The sequence below is a fragment of the Dermacentor variabilis genome, chromosome 5 (assembly GCF_050947875.1).
Source record: "Dermacentor variabilis isolate Ectoservices chromosome 5, ASM5094787v1, whole genome shotgun sequence".
Taxonomy (NCBI): Eukaryota; Metazoa; Arthropoda; class Arachnida; order Ixodida; family Ixodidae; genus Dermacentor; species Dermacentor variabilis.
Window position 1 is genome coordinate 116181609 of NC_134572.1, and position 20913 is coordinate 116202521.

At 46.9% G+C, this 20913-nt stretch overlaps 1 long non-coding RNA gene across 2 annotated transcripts in view; it reads right to left on the reverse strand.

Moving 5' to 3' along the window:
* Window positions 1-20913, reverse strand: part of LOC142583083 (uncharacterized) — a 417463-nt gene that overhangs the window by 388160 nt on the left and 8390 nt on the right. The gene's annotated exons all lie outside the window — the stretch shown is intronic.

A 20913-nucleotide genomic window follows, 5' to 3' on the forward strand; every position in this document is an offset into this window, starting at 1 on the left:
CAAAGGACGCTGCTTACCCCCCTAACCGCCACCCCAATGACGCGCCTCATAATTAGATCGTAATTTTAGCAAGTAAGACCACGGGTATGATTAAAGTAATTAACACTTCATCATACGTCAAAATGTGTGCCGATCCTGTAACCAGTTCAGTCAAAAGAGTCTGATGCTCCTCTTATCCCCTCGCGTGAGGGGTGACGCGATAGAGTGCCGTGTGCAGTGTCTCCAAACCTATTGTCATCTCCAACTCGCTCAGGAAGAGTTCTCTTTCATTAACTTCAACTGGAAGTTGCTGAGTTGCCTTGCAACTTTTTTTTTAGACCATATAGAGCTTTTATTTAAATCACCTGTAGCAGATAGCGTAACTGTGGTCCTTGAGCTGGATTTCTCGAAGCGGCGGACATTACTCGAACCAGAAACCAAAATGCATAATTGACTAACTAACAGATTATGTAATTACCTTTTAAATTAATCACTTTACGACACATATTGCAATTTATAAGTTGAAGCCAGTGAGTTTGCAAAGCCTACTGAATTTGGCACCAGTTTCGAGATATGCGCCGCCAAACTTCCAGGAAAATGCACCCTTATTCCACTTACTTTTTTAAAGAAAAGGTCGTTTTATGCATTGAAGTACAAAAGTAACTGGGACGCCAAAGTATATTTTGTCGGCAACTCCGGGAAATAATTTTTAGAAACGCTTGTCATCCTGAAAATTCATTACGAGTGGTATCTCCTTGCGAACTCGGAGTTAAAATTTCATAATTTTCAATATATATGCCGTAAAGTAATAATTTTTAGTGTTTTTTATTTATTCCATTATGCATTTTGACTTCCCAAGCAAGTTTCTCCACCTATCTGACTAATTCAGCTCAATGACTGGAATCGTGATATCTGCCACTGGCGATTTTTAAAGATTTCGTATGATCTTAAAAAGAAACACCCCGCATACATAAGTACTATTTAACTACGACTACTCATTAGAAAATGCTGAAAGCATCATCCTATCACCTATATTCTCATGCGATGAAATATCTATACGCCTTATAGTAAAACTGCAAAACGCTGACACATTTGCCTCAAAATCGCACCTCGGTTTTGACGCCTACAGCCCCAGAATGTTTTTTAATGCAATTTTTGTGACTGGATCCGGCCAAGGCCGAACTCTGAAGCGACATTTGACACACCGTGGACAATCGCGTGTGCAGTTTCGTAGTGAGGCATGCCTGTGCATACGTAGCGCAATCTCCATTCCCCTAATTCGTTTGCCCAAATAGGCATCGAGCCTCAATTAAATTATATTATTCTCTATCTGCTTTGGGCTCGCTTTGGCCGGGACTAGCATGAAGCGAGAATTTACAGAAGGCCAGCAATAACTGCTCCAACAAACGTTGGCTGGAATGCTCCCTACGATGAAATCTGTGATGCTGAAGCCCCCTTGGGGTAGACTGTGTATCAACGCGCTTAACGACTTCTGAATATGAGTATTTTTTTTTTTTTGAAATCATATGGCTGATGTGCAGCGACGTTTCTACAGCTGGAAATTCAATGCTCTAACACCCCCTTTAGATTGAGTGATCGCAACGACGTGTTAGATAGCCTCAGCGAGATAGACGGAATTTCATTTTCAATTGGTTTATACACATATGCCCGCGAGGTCGAACAAACAGTACCAGCAGTACACGCCTCCTGAAAAAGGCGGACATCCCTCCACAGGAACAAAAGAAACCTAAAGAACAGAAGATAGGCCTCCCTCTGATATCCTTGAAACACTTATTACGGTGGCGTCGGCGCCTGCTTCCGGCGTTTATATGTGCACTGACTGCCGACCTTGCCACGTCCGCTTCACAAAGCAGTGCACCAGTTTGGTTGTTTGTTTACAGCAAACGAGGGTCGCGCGCACACAGGCAGAGAAGGGGAGAGTGCCACAGAGCAGCAGAGAAATAGCCGGTGATGAAACGCTAATTCAAACGGATCCCCGCACTCCAGCTATAGAAGTGGTCATGGAACGTCAAAGGAGAGTGGCCAACAAGCTCCTCGCAATGCTAATTGCAATAGTAGCCCCAAGACCGTCAAACGCGGGCTTCGGAGAGTAAGCGCACCATAGCTCACTTCTATGAGGAAGCATTGCACTATGTGTAATTGACTGTAATATGACAAAAAAAAGAAAGAAACAGGAGTCTTGTGAAAGTGCAAAGCAACATCGCCAATGCTGTATGCGAAAATTTCTTACTACGTTGAAGGATGGGAGGCCTTTAAATTTATACAACCTAAATAAATTAATGGTATAAAATTACGCACATAACAACAATAAGATAAGCACAAATTGCTTATTGACTTCTGACAGTATACCAAAAGCAAGAACTTTAGGTTAGCTTTCTCGCAATAGGATACTTTCCTAGACCGCATAACCGTGCCGTAATAAGAATTCAAGCAGCACTTTGCTTTTTTTTTTCTTTCAGCAAGGTTATTGCGGAAATCTTATTGATACCGCAGCAAGTACCAAGCAAAAACATGAGCTTCATCGACGACATTCTGGAGGATTACGACAAAAGGCTGTGGCCGACGTACGGAACTGGTGAGCTTGCACAATGTACTACAAGTTTTCCCTTTCCTTCTTCTTCGTTCGTTGTGGCAAGTGTTTTGTTGAGTTGCTTACACATTGTCATCTAAGCATTCTGACTGATCGCTTTTACGGCAGTTTTGTTTTAGCTTTGCTTCAGTTTCTTAGAGGAACCGACTTGAGTGTAAAGCTGTAAAAACGTTGGATCTCGTCGAGTGCATTATCTGAACTTCTGCGATCTCTCGTTTGCTCGCCCTACCCCACGTTTACTGCAGCAAACGACATAAATGTCTAGTTAGTTAACCAGCCGGCCTTTTCTTATTTCATTCTCTCCTTCTCTTTATGTGGTAGGCTTTCTTTTTCTATGATAGATACCGTGATTTTCGTGTGGTAGATATCGAAAATGTCATGAAGTATCCTAGGAATGCTACTTGAATTAAAACTTCGCAAAAGCTGAGCGCTCGCCCTACGTGGGGGCGCTAGCGATAAGTGCGCTCGGTTTTATTATTACATTCATCTGTCCGGAAGAGTAACTTCCTTTAGCAGAAGCCTCTCTTATTTGACACGTTATAGTCGACCAAGCGAAATCAGAGATTACAAAATTTGGAATCGCAAATCGCACCGTGTGTTGCAGATGAGCCAACAATGGTGGAAGTCGAGCTCTGGGTCAACAGCTTCGGGCCCCTGGACAATTCCAACATGGTAAGCAGCGCTCTCCAAGGCATACAGGTAACACATTCGAACACTTGCATTGTCGGGCGAAATATATTTTTGTGTAGCTATAAAACATATGATTCAGAACCTTAGCCATCAAGTGTAGCAGTGGGGTTGAAGATTAATATGCAGATAACAATGTTCGGTGCGTTCACAAGGGAACAGTGAGTAAGAACTTTATTTAGGTCCTGAGGGGAAATCAATCCGGCGGCTCCACCCAGGTCGGGGCCGGTAGACAGAGTCCTTCGGCGACGGCCCGGGCTCTCTGGACAGCCTTGAGCTGAGCGATGAGCTCTGTGCTTCTGAGCGCTGAGTCCCAGGAAGACTGGTCGGGAAAGTCCGTGCTCGCGTTGGCAGGGCAAAGCCAGAGCATGTGTTCGAGAATTCGAGATCCACAATCAACCTCTAGAGTCTGTACAGGAGTACGATCATCTATAGGTCAGTTATCACAGGGGACCCGGATCATGAGAATGAAATCCACAGAATAAAAATGTTTAAAATGCATACGGCAGGCATTACCAAATACTGACTGGGAGCTCACCACTGTCGTTTAAAAGAAAAATGTCCAATAATTGCATTCTGCCGGTTCTAACATATGGGGCAGAAACTTGTAGGTTTGCAAGAAAGCTCAAGAACAAGTTAAGGACCACTCAAAGAGCGATGGAGCGAAAAATGTTAGGCGTAACGTTAGGAGATAGGAAGATAGCTGTGTGCACCAGAGACAAACCGAGGATAGCCGATATTCTAGTTGGCATTAAGATTACAACAAAGGCGCCAAATAAAACAACGGACGAAGAAAGGAGACACGAGACAACCACGCATAACGAACTCGCCCACCAGCAGGTGCTCAGTGACATTAAGAGAAATAAAATACAGCTAGGCAGTTCATGTAATGCGCAGTGTAGCCTTGTAAAAAGGTTGAGAAGGGCAGACTGCAGAGAAAAGAGTGAGTGAATGAGCAAGTCTTCTTTTCGTCCAGAACAAGTATTCTGTAAGTGTCCACCTATTGAAATGTCCATTTCGGCTGATGCTGAAGTGCCGATTGGCTGGGCTGAGTACAAACCACAACGAAGCAGGCGCCCCCAGCTAGTCTCCGTCTGGCTTGTACTGCTCCCGCCAATCAGCAGCGGCCGAAATGGACAGTCCGCTAAGTGGACACTTGCTGAATACGAGCATGGGCGAATATGCGTTGGATATAACGGGTAATATAAAAGTACTATAAGCTCTGCCAAAGCGAAGTAATTGCACCGGCTATATTGAGGCGTTAGCACTGTATTCCGTAGATTGCGGGCAGGGGCAAAACAAACCCCTTATAGGACATCCGAAGGGTGTCAGAATACCACAGCTTCGCTGCCTTATAGATGTACAAGTTGCTTGGATTGGCCACTTGGCTTTACCCACTTACGCTTAACTACGCTTAACGCACTTACGAGGTAAGGCACATTGTATGTAGCTTGGTCAACATCACTGATAGGGCTGGATTGACGGCGTACCCATGGCGTACCCAACGTACGCGAGGTAGTGGAATCCGCGCCCGCGTGGTAGCGGACGCAGCGGGATTTGTCTAGAGAGCCTTCACGTGCTGGCCTACGCGCCCTGTTTTGACAGCTGTGAAACAGCGCTTGGGTGCAAGCGTGTACATCAAAGCTCCATATATTTGTCGTTTTCCGTGCTTCTACTGAACGAGCTTAGCGTTTGCAAAGCAGTTCACGCCGGCAGAGCTGCCAACTCCGCGCACTCTCTTCCTTCCCATATCTGTCATCTTTCCTTCCGTTCACATCCCCCACCACGGAGGAAGGAAACTAAGGAGAGGCCCTGACGTCACTTTTTCTGAAGCTAAAGTGAAGCCGGAAGTTGGCGTTGCTCATGGCGTTGCTCCGCCTATATCGGGCCAGCACTCCTCTCTTGTTTACATTTCTCGCGAAACCACGCCGCGCTGCGCGCTGCGCGCAGCGGTGCTGCTCGGACCCGTGCGCTCCGCAGCAATACTAAGCAATCGTTAGCACGTTAGCATGATTCAGCGAAAGAGGGCAACATTTCCCGCGAATATTCCTCGTCCGTAGCCATTGCCGTGGCGCGGTACATAGCGTACAGCGTTGCATGCGCGTTCATTCCACGAACTTTAGTTCCTCCTGTCCCACCTGGCCACAGCAACATCCGGTAGAGTACGGTCCAGATAACGCAGCGCAACAAAACACGGAGACCAACGCAAACCTGCCCGCACGGCGCCTTGCTTTGTCAGATGGAAGCACGGCGGCTTTGCCACGGTACGAAACTTACGGAGCTACACGTGTGAGCGCACAGAATAATAACAAAGCCGCCATTGTGGCCCGAAAGGCGGGGCCACTACAGCAAAGAAACAAAAAAAAAACAGCAATACAAAGGAGAACCTACTACGTCATTTCCTCCACACTTTTCTCCTATCGCGCGGAGGTGGTAGGGCCTCTCCTCAGTTTCCTTCCTCCATGCCCCTCACGCTGCCGACCGACGATCGGGGATACTTTCACTTTTGCAAGATTTCACAAGACTGTAAGCCTGACGCGTTCAGCGTCTATACGGGCTGCAGCGTTCCGGCACTGTTGCAACTGCCAGCGTTCCTGGCACGCTGAATTATTTGCCGAAACGTTGTCGCTGGCAGACAACGACGCGTCCGACGCGAGTCTGGTGAAATTTTGAGAAGGAGCAAAAGTATCTCCAAAAGTGATCGCCCATGAAGACAGCCCTGTCAGCCGTGTGCTAGACCAGCGCCAGACTGTTACGGTGCGGTGAGCACATTCGGCCAGCAGGCTTTCCATTTCTCTATCAAGCAATATATTTCTGGTTCTCTCGTATTGGAGTTTTTCTTTTGTGTATATTAGAAGCAAACATTTCTGAAGCATACTTTCCCGTCTTACCTTGCGTTCTGTGATGCTGGCTTAAAAGGTACGAATAAAACTTTAAAGAATTTTGTAGTCGCGTCTTTTAACGCGATAGCGTTAAGGAGCTCGTATCGCAGAAAAGCCGGTGTCGTCGGCGTCGGTGTCCGCGGCGGTGGCCGTGAGCGATAAATCACGGCAGGCACTTCATAAATAAAAAGCAACGTCCAAGATGGGCTGGGTGGGAATCGAACCAGGGTCTCCGGAGTGTGAGACGGAGACGTTACCACTGAGCCACGAGCTTTTTTTTCTTTATTACCTTGATTTCAACACCACTCAAACGCGTACAAAGTAGGTCATTTGGTGCAGAAAAATAATATTACATCACTTCGAGAGACTGTACATATTTAAAAGGCACTCAAAGAGGATATCACAGACGCCAAAGTGTCAAGCTCCTCAAACCACTCTGGAGGTTCAATCATGTGCTTGAGGGCATCACGTGTGTACCTAAGACTTTCACTTAGGTGTTCCCTCGCAGACCTTTCATCCACGCGGGCATTCCTGATATCCATGCGCGTTTTCCACACGCTGCTCATACACAAAAGCATTACCAAGTCAGCCGGCACTCCCCCTGTGTCTGCACACGGTAAGAACCGAATACCGAAAGGACTTAACGGCAGTTCTTTCTTCAGAGTTCGTTTTAGAACATCCCACAAGAAAACTGAGTCATGACAATCCAAAAAATTACCGACGATTACGTTACTTCCTAATGCGAAATTTGAGCGCAGCAAATAAGCTGTTTCACCTTTTCGATAGATTGAGGCAAAGAAATCGAGCAACACATGTATGCGCTATCACAGAATTTTTTTTTTATTTTTCACACGTATTCCTTTAACAAAGACTCCACTAGGTAAGCTTCTGCTTCGGCGGCACGCACCTCTGGATTCTGACGGCGACGGCGCTGGGCCTCTGCTCTGGCAGCTCGTTTAGCAGCAGCAGCAGCAGCAGCAGACGGAGGACTTCCATCGGTCGTCTCGCTCATGGCTCAGAAAGAACTGGCAGATAATTTCGCAGTGGCGAACGGCACCGGCAATTTCGGCTCGGGCGGTGCACATATACAGATCCGCCGCCACCGATCTGGCTCTCAGATTGCCACCGCACAGGGCGAACGGCAGCGGCAATTTCGGCTCGGGCGGTGCACATATACAGATCCGCCGCCACCGATCTGGCTCTCTGATTGCCACCGCACAGGGGTTGCATTGGAGGAGGAGCGAAGAAAGGAATTAAGTTCGAGCCGGCGCTTTGACAACCGGAGACTCGCAGGAAGAGGGGGGAGGGGGGCGGCGTGTACACCCAGCGGCAAACGATGGGGGCAGAAGCGCGCGCAGCAAGCGGACAACACGATAAAGGGAGGAGGGAAGAGATAGCAGCGACTGACTGATGCCGCTGACGCCGATAGTGAGTCAACCCCAGCTGCGGAGTTGGTTTCAGGGACAACGCCGCCGATGCCGACACAAACAATATGATACCCTCGCTTCCGCAGCGCTAAGAACCAGGTCTAGCCGTGGGAAGGTGGTCACGTATTCGTCGACGTGCCGGGGCCTACGTGAAATAACCGGCGCGTCGGCAACTGAAGAGCACCCTATCCGCCACACAAGAACAGGGGGGGGGGGGGGACCCTTTCCTCCTCTTTCTGCATGGCGGCGACGGTGTTCTATGCAGTCACGTTATCTTGACTCTCTAGCGGCGTCAGCGGCATCCAGCGGTATCAGTCGGTCGCTGCTAGCGCTGGGGGGATGAAAGGGGGGCGGAGCTGGTTACGAGGCCGACGACAACGCCGACGACGACGCGAAACCCAGGAACGGACGCCAAAGAGCTGCGCTCTAAAAGATGTGCTCAATAGTTTCAAGTTTCTTACATATGATGCAGTTAACAGACCATGGAACAAAGAAGCCCTTGCTTTGCAGCCATGGCTTCACAAGGAGAGTGCCCGAATGCAATTGAAAAAAGAAGGTTTTTGCTGAAGATCTAACCGGCATTTTTCTAACGCGTTTCAGCACATTGCGTTCAGGTCCTAAGTTATACATCATGCGGTAAACAGGATGCGGCAAGAAAACATCAACCAGATCACTATAAAGTTTCTTACGCGTCACTGAAGTCAAAAATTCATTCGAAAAATGCGCTTTCAGTAAAAAAAAGGACATAACAACTTCCCTCAGAAAGCCAATTGGTGTTCGAGTACGTTCATTTGCTGATGAGACAACCCACTCAGGCAAGGAAGAACTCAATCTCACCTGAATAACAGTACGCAGAAATATATCACTTTGGTCCCTTAAGAAAAAGAACCTACTAACAATCTGTTTCAAAAACAAATGTGTTAATCCTAGTCCTCCATTTTTCACCGAATGAAACAAGTTACACCGGCTAGTTCTCTCCCAAGTGGATCCCCATATATATACCGCAAACACTCTGTGAAGTTTCTGCACCGAAATCCTTGCCATGCATAACACTTGTAGTACATAATACACCTTTGTAACTAAAAACAAATTGCAAACACTAGCTCTTGAAAACATCGAAAAATTATGCCGGCCCCACTTTTCTGTCTGATCTTTAACTCTTTTTACTTCTTCGATCCAATGCGCGGCACTGTCACGATAATGTTGTAATGGCACCCCAAGATATTTTCCAGGGGTAACGCTCCAGTTCATATTGCAAAAAAACTCGGGTACCTGTGGCCAGCTACCGTGCCATAAACCTAGGCACTTAGCCCAGCTGACAACACTTCCAGTTGCGGCGCAAAAGGAAACAACCTCTTTCATAGTGTTATTCACGCTTTCTGTATCACGGCAAAAAATTGCCACGTCATCTGCATAAGCCAGAACTCTAGTCTCAATTCCTGCGTAGATAAACCCACGAATAGATTGGCTCTTAATTATTTTCAAACAGAAAGGCTCTAAATACAAGGCAAATAAAAGAGGCGACAAACAGCATCCTTGTTTTACTGATGATTCCACTTTTATACTGGCGCCTAATTTTCTATTAATTACTAACTGCGCAGTGCAATTTTTGTATACCATTCTTACTCCATCTGTTATCACTGCACCGGCTTTAACATGTTCTAAGATCAAAAATATGACATCATGGACGACTCTGTCAAAAGCCTTTTCAAGGTCAATTTGTATCATAGCGACTCTGTCCTCTCTCTCATCGCAGCATTCCAGTATGGTCCTTGCAGTATGTATATTCGAAAAGATCGATCTGCCTTTGATACCGCATGTCTGATGGGGGCCCACAAGTTCTTTTATAACGGTCTGCAATCGTCGCACCAGTACTTTAGTATAAACTTTATAGTCCGTATTTGTCAAGCTTATTGGTCTGTAGGCTTCAACCGCCAAAAGTCGCGCACGATCTTTTACTTTAGGAATTAAAATAACGTGCGATGTCCGAAAAGAAGGAGGTGCTTCCTTATTCTCGTACATCTCCCTTATCACGCGATGTAGTGCTACAGCTATTCCCCTTTTAAAGCTCTTATAGAAAGCCCCTCCCAGACCATCAGGCCCCGGCGACTTGCCGGGAGTAAGTTCGTCAATCGCATCCTCAACTTCTGAAAGGCTTATTGGTCTGTTGAGCGTTTCAGAGACCTCGTCTGATGATAATGTTGGCATTAATGGCAAGAAGTCAGTTCTAAACCTTTCGATATCACATGTCTTTTTCCCCATCAAACTTTCATAATAAGACTCAAATGCGTGCTCAATCATTCCAACATCACTAGTGACTTCGCCTTGATAACTTATTTCTGTTATTTCTTTGGAAACCGCGTGTTTCTTCTCGTCACTTATTGCTCGCTTGGTAGGCGTCTCCCCCATCCATAATCTCTCCGCCCTTGCCCTTAATACCGCACCCCTGTACTTTTCTTCATCGATGACTTCAAGTTCAGACTTAACTTCTTTAATTTCTTTCGAAAATAAGCCAGGCGAAGAGCTTTCTGCGCTGAGCATATATTTTAGCCTAAGGTGTAATTCCTTCTCACGCTCTTTTTCTTTGTGACAGACTACGCATGCTCTTTCTATCGCGGTGAATTTAACGTCTCTTTTGAAGAGTTCCCATTCTGCTATGAAGAACGCTGACGTAGTTATGCTGAGCAAATTTTCGAGCTTTTCTTGAACTGCCTTTTGAAAAACGTCGTCTTGCAAAAGCTTATCATTTAGCTTCCATAAGTCCCAGCTGAATTTAGATGGTTTTTGTTTCTTTCCTATGGTTGACATAACGAGGCAATGATCGCTAAAACTAACATGTAACACTTGATAACTTGAAAATAACGGTACAAAGGTTAACGGAGCATAAATTCTGTCTAGCCTGCCATGACACTGACCTTGATAGTGCGTATACATGGTATGGTTTTCACTTGACAACACGTAACCAATGTCTTCAAGCTCTTGTTGCCTTACAATAGAACTTAAAAGCAACGCACTTTTATCACAAACACTAGTCAACTTAGATTTATCTTCTGGAAAGCAAACACAATTAAAATCACCCAGTAATATGACATGTCTTTCACAATTCAAGTACTGCTAAATATCACCAAAAAAGACTTCCCGCTCCCGTGCCACGTTCGGAGCATAAACACATATAGCCCTCCAAGGCATCTCTGAAAAAGTAAAATCGCAGAGGACCATTCTGCCATCCTCGGATGATGTGACGGCTTCAACTACAGCAATACTGCTACGCAAAAGAATAAGGCAGCCCCCAGACCTACCCGCCGCATGACATACACTTACGGTATATCTAGGACGGAAAACGTTAACCATTTGCTCCGTGCATTCATCAGTTGCAATTTTTGTTTCTTGAATGGCCAATAAGTCAATATTATTGTCAATAAGAATACGGTTAACTTGGCATTGCCTTCTACGCCCGCTAAGTCCACGCACGTTCAACGTCGCGACACAAAGACCAGTCGAAAAATTAGCTGCCATTTAACGGGAGGAGAATCCAAACCAATTACCGCACATCGTCCGTCTCACATCTGCTACGATGACTCGACGGTCTAGGGAGGCGGACCATGGTTTTCTAGACATCAAAGCCCAATGACGACGGCTGACGCACATCCTGCCCACAAACCCCAGTCCCCACACCCCAACAACAATTTTTCCTAACCCAGGAACGCCTCCGCTAACGCGGAGGCGTCTGGGTTGTAGAACGGCGTTTGGCAGGAACGCCGGGCTTGGGCTTGAACGCCGGTCGGCGTCCCGGAGTAGCTATCGGAGGAGGCTCGTCATTACCAGTCTCTTGACCCTTTTCCTCTTGCTCATCCGCCTCTTCGTGAAGCCTCTTAGCAGGTGCACTACTTGACGTTGGCATCACGGTGTCGTCAGTTTCATGCTTTTCACCGGTCGTCACTTCTGCTGATGTGCACGTTTCTTTGGCCTCTTTTACCTCGACCTCTATTGAGTTAGTTGGTTCCACCGTGTCATCCCATGGGTCTTTCCAGCCGTCCGATGACTTTTCTTCATTAACAGTCATTGCCTTCTTCAGGGGCGTTAACACCGAGGGCTGGGTCTCTTTCCCTTCGCCTGCGGCTTCCACTGCGTCGACCACGTCCATCAAGTGATCTGTGACATCTTCCTTCAATGCCGGGCCTGTCACTGTGGCATAGGTTCGGACGCACTGGGTCTCGTCGTGGCCGAAGCGACGATAAAACCCACAGCGTGGTACACGGCACTCGCGTCGGATGTGCCCGATGCCGCGGCATCGGAGGCAGAGGGGAGCTCTGCCAGGGTCTTGCACGAGCGCAACATCTTCCGCCACTCGCAGCTGGTGGGGCAAGTCTTCAGCGGTGACGCCTACCTTCAGCTTGATAGTGACAGTACGGGTGGTTGACCCTTTGTCAACGCATCCTTGTACCCGCCACCTGTCCCTGGTGATCTCAGTCACCTTTCCAAAAGACGACAAGGCAGTGCGAACGTCGTCGTCAGGTACACCGTGAAGGAGCCAGTAGAGCTTGATACGGACGCCTCTGTCACACGGGTCGACGACCACACAGCGGTGGTCTTTGACATCAAACGCGTCTGCAGCGATAATCCTCTTTTTCCCTTCTTCGTCCTTGAAAGTCACCGCCCACAGATGGTTCATTTGATATGCACCCAGTGCAACCACTTCCGGCATGAGAGACAGCCGTGTAAGAGCGTCTCGAAAATGTTCCACTCTGTAAGGCCTCGCCTTAACGTCACCATGTAAAAAAACCGTATGAAGAACGGACGCACCTGTTGGCAGCGTTGGCAAAATCATTTGGTAGTCCTGACCTGGTTTTTCAGTTGACCTGATACCGCGGCCCAAAAGGGTCGCTGAAGCCGCTCGTGAAGAGCCCGACATTCCGCGTCCGCTCACCTCGGTGGCTGAAGAGGAAGTCACTGAGCCACGAGTTCGACGCTTCAAAGCAGTACAAAAGCGCCTCTAGTGAACGCGGTGTTGCCTTAGAAACGAGCTGTTTCTAAGGCTCAGGCGTGCGTCGCTTGCTCAGGCGCACATTTCGTTGTCGCGCCGAACGCTGCGTTGCTCGAAGCTCACCGCGTCCGATGCGGGGCGCGTAGTCGCTGCGCCGTAGCCCATTGTCTTACACCCCTTGGCGGGCCGAACGCTGTCGCGTTCCACTCTTGAAGGCGAAGCTTAAGCGTCCTCCAATTTTAGTTTACCGTATGCGTAAGCGAAATCTCCACACTGAACCAGAGCAAGCACGGAGGCTATTCAAGTTAGCGTACTTCGCAGCGCCTTCATTTCTTTGGCTCCAAGGACACGTAGCCGTGTGGATTCGTTCATCTGTACATTTTATATTTGAACATCGTTTTGTGCAATGCGACAATTAATTTATGTGTAACCAATGACACGTAATCTGATGGGTTCAGTCATTCTGTAGACATTATATATTGAACATCATTTTGTGTAATGCGACAATTAATTTATGTGTAACTGTGCCTTTCTGTGGGTCTATGTGGTTATTTGTTAGTGAGTGTGGACTCGGACACTTCTTTCAAAACGTGCCATGTATACAATGCTTCGTACTTCGTATATGTAATCGTCCTGGTAGAATTGTGCCGTTACTGTGAATCAGTGTTCGTATCGTCTCTTGTTGAAATAAACTTTTTCTAAGCAAATAAACAATAGGCGCCAATGTCTGGCGCGCAATTAAATTTAAAGTGACACTAAAAGTTAGTATTAAGTCAACGTGGACTGCTGAAATACCATCCCAGAAACCTAGAAACGCTTGTTTCGTGCGAAGAAGAGACTTGTTTTAAGAGAAAATGCGTTCTGAAGCGTCCGCGTACCTCTAGCGCAGTTCAAATCACCCGCCCTCCGATCGAGGAGTATTGACGTCATGGTCTCATGTGACGTTGCGCCGTCGGTGAGTAAAACGGCTCCCGCAGACGTCGCTATGGCTTTTCTGCGCAAAACGCAAACGCGCAGCCAGAAACAGAGCCAAGACGGAGCCGGCAGCAGCGCGAAAGCGGAACTATGGTGGCTAGCGGAAGGGAAAGCCCACGACGATAAGCTGATTCCTTATTTTATGACGCCAACTTCGACGCTCGTTGCAATGGATGACCCTGACAACCACACATTAGCTCGCGATGCTGGGCTCGAGTTCAGCGATTTAAGCACTGATGAACGTGACCTGCTTTGAGGGCTCGCGCTGCCGGCGTCGTTGCGTACTACTACGACGACGGCCTGCTTTGAAAGGCACTTCACGCGAACTCGTAATCCTCTGGACGAAAGTGCAGCGAGTACACTACGTGATTTTTCGGCTCTTTGCGAGCGCGCTGTGGCAGAGGTACGGCACTTAACCACTTCGAACGGAGAGGTTCACTCGTTGGCACACAGTGATAAGTAACGTTGGATTCGCCACTGCAACTGCCCTTGGCCAAGTTCCGCGGACCGTTCGCGCATCCCACGACATCAAGTGGACGTGGCATTTTCGCTGCTTGTTCCAAATGCAAGTTTCGCGAGCCAGCAGGACAACCCTAGCACGACGCGATAAAGAAACAACTGAAACTCCAAAGCGCGCGCGGCGCAAAGTCGAGCGCGCAGAGTCGAGCGAAAACGAAACCTTTCGATCACCCATACTACTCAAGGGTAACGTCAAAATGTTATTTTTTCTTAGAATCGAATAGAAGTAGACAAGTAGTATTTTCTTCCGTCTTATAATCTAATTAAATTATCTTTTAAATACGAGTAGTTGAGTACTAGTGACATAAATTATGATGAGGAGTGCTTTCGTCATCGGGCTAGTACCGGGATGTCGCTGGGGTGTCTCAAATCGTGTCATGCTTTTACCTCAATTTCTCGGTTACTAAAGCTCTGTTCACGATTATATTGACGCCTGAGACGTTCTAGAGCATTGCTTTATCACTTTAACATGACTTTCTGGTAACCTTTAGTGTCCTTTTAAGTAAAGCAATGCTTTACCTTTTGGCAACGTAGATCTCCCGCCTAGTCTAAAAAGCAGAAAGTACTAGGCGTCCTTTACGAGACAGAAAAAGTATCGCCGAAGACGTGGGAAACGCCAATAAAAAGAATAGAGAAAACACTCAGAAACGTAGCAACAGCGTGTCAATCACTAAAAGATAAAAATAGAAAGCATCAAAACAAAAGCATATTGACACGTGTACTTATCTTTATCGAGCGACCACGTTTCGCCGCTTAACAACTGTAATGGCACAGCGAGGGACGCGCCTGCATGTATCCGACGTTTCTGGAAAGTTATCGATGCTTCTACCCGGCTGTCTGTTGTCGCCGAACCTTGTGTTATCTTATTTCATCGCGTAACGCGAATGGTGTAGAACTTTGTGGAAGGCACGCGGGTCCGAACGATTAGTCTGGAACATTCGACGACTGCTCTATAAAAGCCGACGCGCTTGACCCGCTGATCAGATTTTCGACGATCGCCGACTGTGTTCGCCGCTCTCGTTGTGCTTTAAGTGTAGCCTGTTTTGTGGGCACAGGTTCGCCCAATAAAAGCTAGTTTTGCCTTTCACAGTATTGCTACTCTGTTCTTTGACGTCACGACCACGTGACAATATGCACACGCATTTCTTGTAGTACGACCAGCTATCATACCCCGCAATGCGGTGAATAGAATCACAACGTTAGTCTATAGATATTTGTGTGAAAACAAGCCGCTGCCTGTAAGGAAAGATTTACTTCAATTACCTAGAGACAGGGGAGGACTAAGCATGCCAAACGCCAAAACAATGCCGCGTATACTAGCCATTAAAGCAACACCAAGCAAGATCCAAGACGAAAATTTTGAAGGACTTGCTTTTGTAGCATGTAAACCGCCGTGGTAGCTTAGTGGCTATGGTGTTGGGCTGCTAAGCACGAGGTCACGCGATCGAATCCCGACCACGGCGGCCGCATTTCAATGGGGGCGAAATGCGAAAACGCCCGTGTATTTAGATTTAGGTGCACGTTAAAGAACCCCAGGTAGTCCAAATAAGGTAGGCAAGGTAGACCTTACTTTTCCTGTTTCGATGTATGATTTATTAACCGCAGAGAGGCATCTGGTTTATCGCTGTTAAGCGACAGCACGCCATGGAGGCCTTGCGAGGAAGCTTTGCAACAACTGCAAAGAGTTCAACGGAACGAGTCAAATAACACTACCGAAGGAGGCTTCAGGGGGAAGGCCTTAGAAACGAGCAAGAAACGCCACGACCGTGGTAGTAGCGCAGACTGCGACTGTCGCCAACTGTGTGATATACTTGCACACCTGTTTGCATGTTTTTACCTCAATTATTTATTCAGCTCTTATGTGCATTAATTCGCTCCTGTGCGCACATAGCTTGGTTCAGAAACCAAATATATAGCCCTATTTCATTTCTCGAGTATTCGGTATTGCATTCTTACAAAGCGCCATCGAAACTCCGACTTCTTTTGTCTTTTTTTTTTTTTTTTTTGAACGCCAACGATATTAAACTATGTTGTGCCGCATGGCAAACCATGTGGTCATATAAAAGAGTATTACGGTCACAATCCTCGGCGTCTAAGCTGCAGCACACGCACAAAATCCCCAAATGGTATTTTTTTTTCATAAGTATATTGCTTTGATCGCCTGCGTCTCTTGCGCCACTATTCAACTACATGAAGAGCAAAAAAAGGAAAGTATCTTATTATACAAGCAACCACAGAAACAATGTCAAATAAAAGCCATTGCATAAAAAATAACAACAGAACACATTTTAGAGACTGCCTAGGGATGAATTCTTTATTCGACTCAATTTCATGGTAAATCGGTGAAAATCTCAGGATTGAAAGCGAATTTCAGAAACCAAGTCTACAATCGCAACTTCGCCAAAGGAACAATGTAAAAGTTATGCAAAACTAAGCGTGTCAGAGCATCCTAAGCACACAAAAATTGGCATATCATACGTGCTTCCTAAACTACTGCCAACTTATATATCGACATTTTGTCGAAATCAAGCAGCAATTTATAACTGATGTAACACCGTTTCGTTCACTACCATTCACATACGATATGTGAAGTTCGAAGCTTGCGAGCTTAGTTTATTTCTTTCCAGTAATAACCTTTGTGAGTCTAGGCTCTCTATAGCAGGCGCTTATGTAAAGACGTACTCGTGATGTCTGTATGGTTCTGTGGAGTTCGAGTTGTAAGCTTTGTATAATATTCCTTTTTCTTGACATCGAGACGCTGGCCAATTATTTTAACGGCCCTATTCCTCTGGCCTTTTCAGGGCGTTCTGGCATTGCTACAAAGGGGATAGAAAGCTGTATTACAGGAACTAGCGGGTATGGTAGCGATAACCTGCAGTTCGTTGTCGTCAATAAGAACCCGCTAATGTCCACATTGATGCTCACCAACTATCCTGGCGACCGTTGTGGAACTGCCGTAGTGCCCTCAAACGACCGGTCGAATGTGCCATGAAATTCGCCCTAGATTGAGCGTTGGTGTATTACCGTTGCTTGCCCAGCGTACTAGGCGTGCACGGGCAAAAAATAGTAGACACGCAATCCCTAGTGTCGTTCGTGTTTAACGCACTGGGAAGCATCGATAACGCCACGAAACGTCAAAGGTGATAACTCATAAGTGGTGCTCAAATCAGACGCTATAATTCGACATTTTGTTTTAAGTGCGACAAATTCATTAAAGCTAGTCTTGCCATATAAGCACAACGTATGACAGAGAATAGGTTAAGGTTGGGATTCACCTGCCTCTTGACATTTCTGTTCACGCTTGGGCAGGCTAAGGTGCCATGAGTAAGAAAAATTTGTTGAAGTAAATTAGCCTTAAACATATGACATGGAAACCCACAAGGAGAAACAAGGACGCATTGAATTGAATTGAATTTATTTCCATATTGAATGGGGGAAAGTCCGAACAAAAAAGTGAAAGTGAATTCCCTTGACAGAGGTTCGGACCCCCTTTAAAAGGACCCCCTTTACATTGTCACACATAAGCGCGAGATAAAAGTATAATGATTTAGAACATAGGCAAGCCTCAAATTTCGAGTCTTGCTCCAAATCGCGATTCGCTTTCAGGTAGCTCTCCGCAGGAAGCACGTGAACATTGTTGTTTCTTTTATTATTACGAAATTCGTTTTGTTTCTATAGTGGTTCAGTTAGTGATAATTCCGATAGCTAAGCAATCTACTCGCAACAGTTTCAACGAGTTTCTCACAAAGTTAAATACCGCATGGTGTACATTTATGGATAAGCTGACAATAAAAAAAATGTGCGAGAAGCATCAATGATAATTGTCAATGTAAGAGAATAGCCGAAGCTAGGCTTCTAGAAAGTCACTCGTTTATTAACAGAATGATGTTCTTGCAAGCGTATATCGTTGCGACGGGGGCATTTGGGTAGCATTTGTTGTTGCGTTGCATTACTCCATAAATGCAGAGCCAGCAACAAGCAAATCTGTACATATGTCGAGAGAGAGTGCGTGAAGAGGAAAAGACACTATTCTCATCTGCAGGTGCCTATATCGATTTATACGCGTGCATGCATCTAAGCCGATTTCTCATATATACCTCTCCAGCGGCAATGGTTACGACGCGGAAAGCGGCTGCGGTCCTCCTCTCCTGCAGCCGCCTCGGGGGGTGAAAACGGTGAGGGAGGAGATGTCCTTACCGAGCACTCCACCATGCCGCCTAAACCTTCAGGCACCCGAAGCCTCTCGCACAACACCACTCGCAGTTTGAATGGGCGCCTTTGTATCTGTGGCCAGTGGCGTGGCCAAGGAGGGGGGGGGCACACCCAGCACCCGTGTCCCCCCCCTGAAATTAGGTTACAGAGAAACTCGATCTAACGGGACCCGATTTTACGAAGTTTCCTATCTAACAAAGAAATTTCCATTCCCCGGCAAGCACCCATATGGTTGAATGTTGTCGTCTACCCGATTTAACGAAACTAGCTTGCATTAAGCGCGATTTAACGAAGCTGTTCCAGTAATAAGTGAGTAAAAATAGCTGCGATTTGTTTCTAATTTTGGCGCACACGGTTATTTCTTCGAGCGTGCGCTCTAACGCTGTCGCGTAAAAACATTTACGCACCCTAGTTACGGCCCTGGCTTTATTTTGACGACGTCGACCGCCGTGCCCATGCACGGAACAACGGACTCAGCAATCAGTATAGCGTTCTTACGTACCAGATGGCCCCAGGGGCGGCGGTAGTTCGGCCATCCTCGCGTACTTTTTACACGCGTGGGTACAGGCATGGGTTAGTGCCAAATACAATGCCGCGGTGCCTTTTGGGTGACGCTACGTTACAATTTTAGATTTCGAAGAACTGAAAAATCCGTTACTCGATTTTCCGAGCTTCCCGATTAAACGAAATAATTCGAGCATGGTCCTCACTTCATTAAATCGAGTTTCAACTGTAGTATGCGACCTTCTAAGCTCCCTTCCTCCTTCCTCACCCTTCGCGTCCCCGGTCAATTGCCCCCCTCCCCTCTCGCCAAAAAAACAATTACGGTTACGCCCCTGTCTGTGGTGAAAGTCCGACTACAACCACCCGCCGTGAATACAGGCGAGAGAGCCCAAAGATAACTATTCACTTCAAAAAAGCTTCGTCGGTGCTGTACTACACTGTGAGGCTCCTGTGCCACGTGCACATTTCGCAGGACTACACGGTGAACCTGTACCTACGCGAGTCCTGGTTCGACCCACGCCTCAGTCTGCTGCGACACGGCGTCAACGAGACGTTCGTGATCAACGGCGGAGACATCGCCGGCCAGCTGTGGAAACCCGACCTCATATTCGTCAACGTAAAGGCGGCCCGGGTGCAGGAGATCACCGTGCCCACCAGCCTCGTCAGTATATTCCCCGATGGCCGCGTCCTCTACAGTCTACGGTCAGTACATGCAAGTTTGCATTCTACGTGCCTTGTTCTGTTCTAAATGGTCAGAAACGTCGAGATTTTACGGTTTCAGATCGGGGCCACTCAAGATATTCAATAGCAACTTCCATGCTTGCCGCGCATTCTGAGCGTCATGGCAGGCTCCCGGAAGAATTGTGCGATGGTCCACAAAAGAAAACAAATATTTCAGAGGTCCGCCAAGGCGGCAGAAGTCCGCTGCCCCCTTCAACGGAGGGGCCAAACACGACGCGTTCCGGTGGTGGCCAATTCCACGTGTCGCCACATTGCTTCAATGCTAACCGCATTAACGTCGACAGGCGCCTTTAGATGGTTTCTGACGGAACTTGCTATGAGGATAACCCTTCGAGGTTGGCGTCTCAAAAAGGTACCCGAAAGAGTAAGGAACGGTGACAGACAGATGGCGTCTACGGGCCGTCGCATCTGCTGGTGTAGCGTCATTGCTAACGGCGCATAAGGCGAAAAAGAATGGGTCCTCGAAACCCGCAGGGGAGACCAAATTATCATAAGAGATTGTAGTTTCCCTGCTTCCTGCAGTGGAATAAATTTTGGCTCAACGGTTTACGGAAGTATTGCACATAAGAAACGTTTTCCCTGTTCAAAAAGCGTTTCAGTGTCCCTATAATTAGCAGCGGTAGGTCTTCTCCCGCTTTTCTTTGCGACGAGTTGCTCGTTTTTATGATATCATGACATTGTTGTTATGGTAACCACGGGCCCTATAACGTTAAGCTATTCCAATCTATTTCTATTCCATTTTCTGCCATTACCCTCCATGATTGGTCACAATTTTTCTGGCCACGCCTACTTAAACCGCCCGTCACGCGACGTCCCGAAAACTGCGAGAACCCCTTATCTGATATGACTGATACACACTGATTATGCATGATTAGACCAAACAAACAAAAAACAAATCCTTCCGATTCTACGCCTTTTTCATCATTAGCCTTCCGTTATTCGTTAAACGCTTTCGGGTTGCGCCCACATGGCTATTCCGTTACGCGACGTCACAAAACCGCGAAAACTCAGCACGTCAAAGTGACGTGTACTGACAGTCAGCGTCGCAATACTGACATCACAGTGCGTGCGCTTGACAACAGTGCATTTTGTTTCATGGTAACGTGACGCCGGTATGCAAGCCATGAGACGTGTGATGGTGCTAGAGAACGCTGGACACTGCGCTCGATGCCAAGTCGACGACACTCGTATCCAAAGGGACGACAGTTGTAGCTGCCACTCCAGTTTTACGTCATTGCGAAGTGGCACACATTTGCTGGTTTGAGAAACTAGGACTGAACTGAAAACAATTCTTACACTACCAGTAAATAATTATCGCAATATTTAAATTGCGATTGAATCATTGTTCCATCGCATAGAGTGTTTCACGCCAATAAAGATGAAACATTTTAC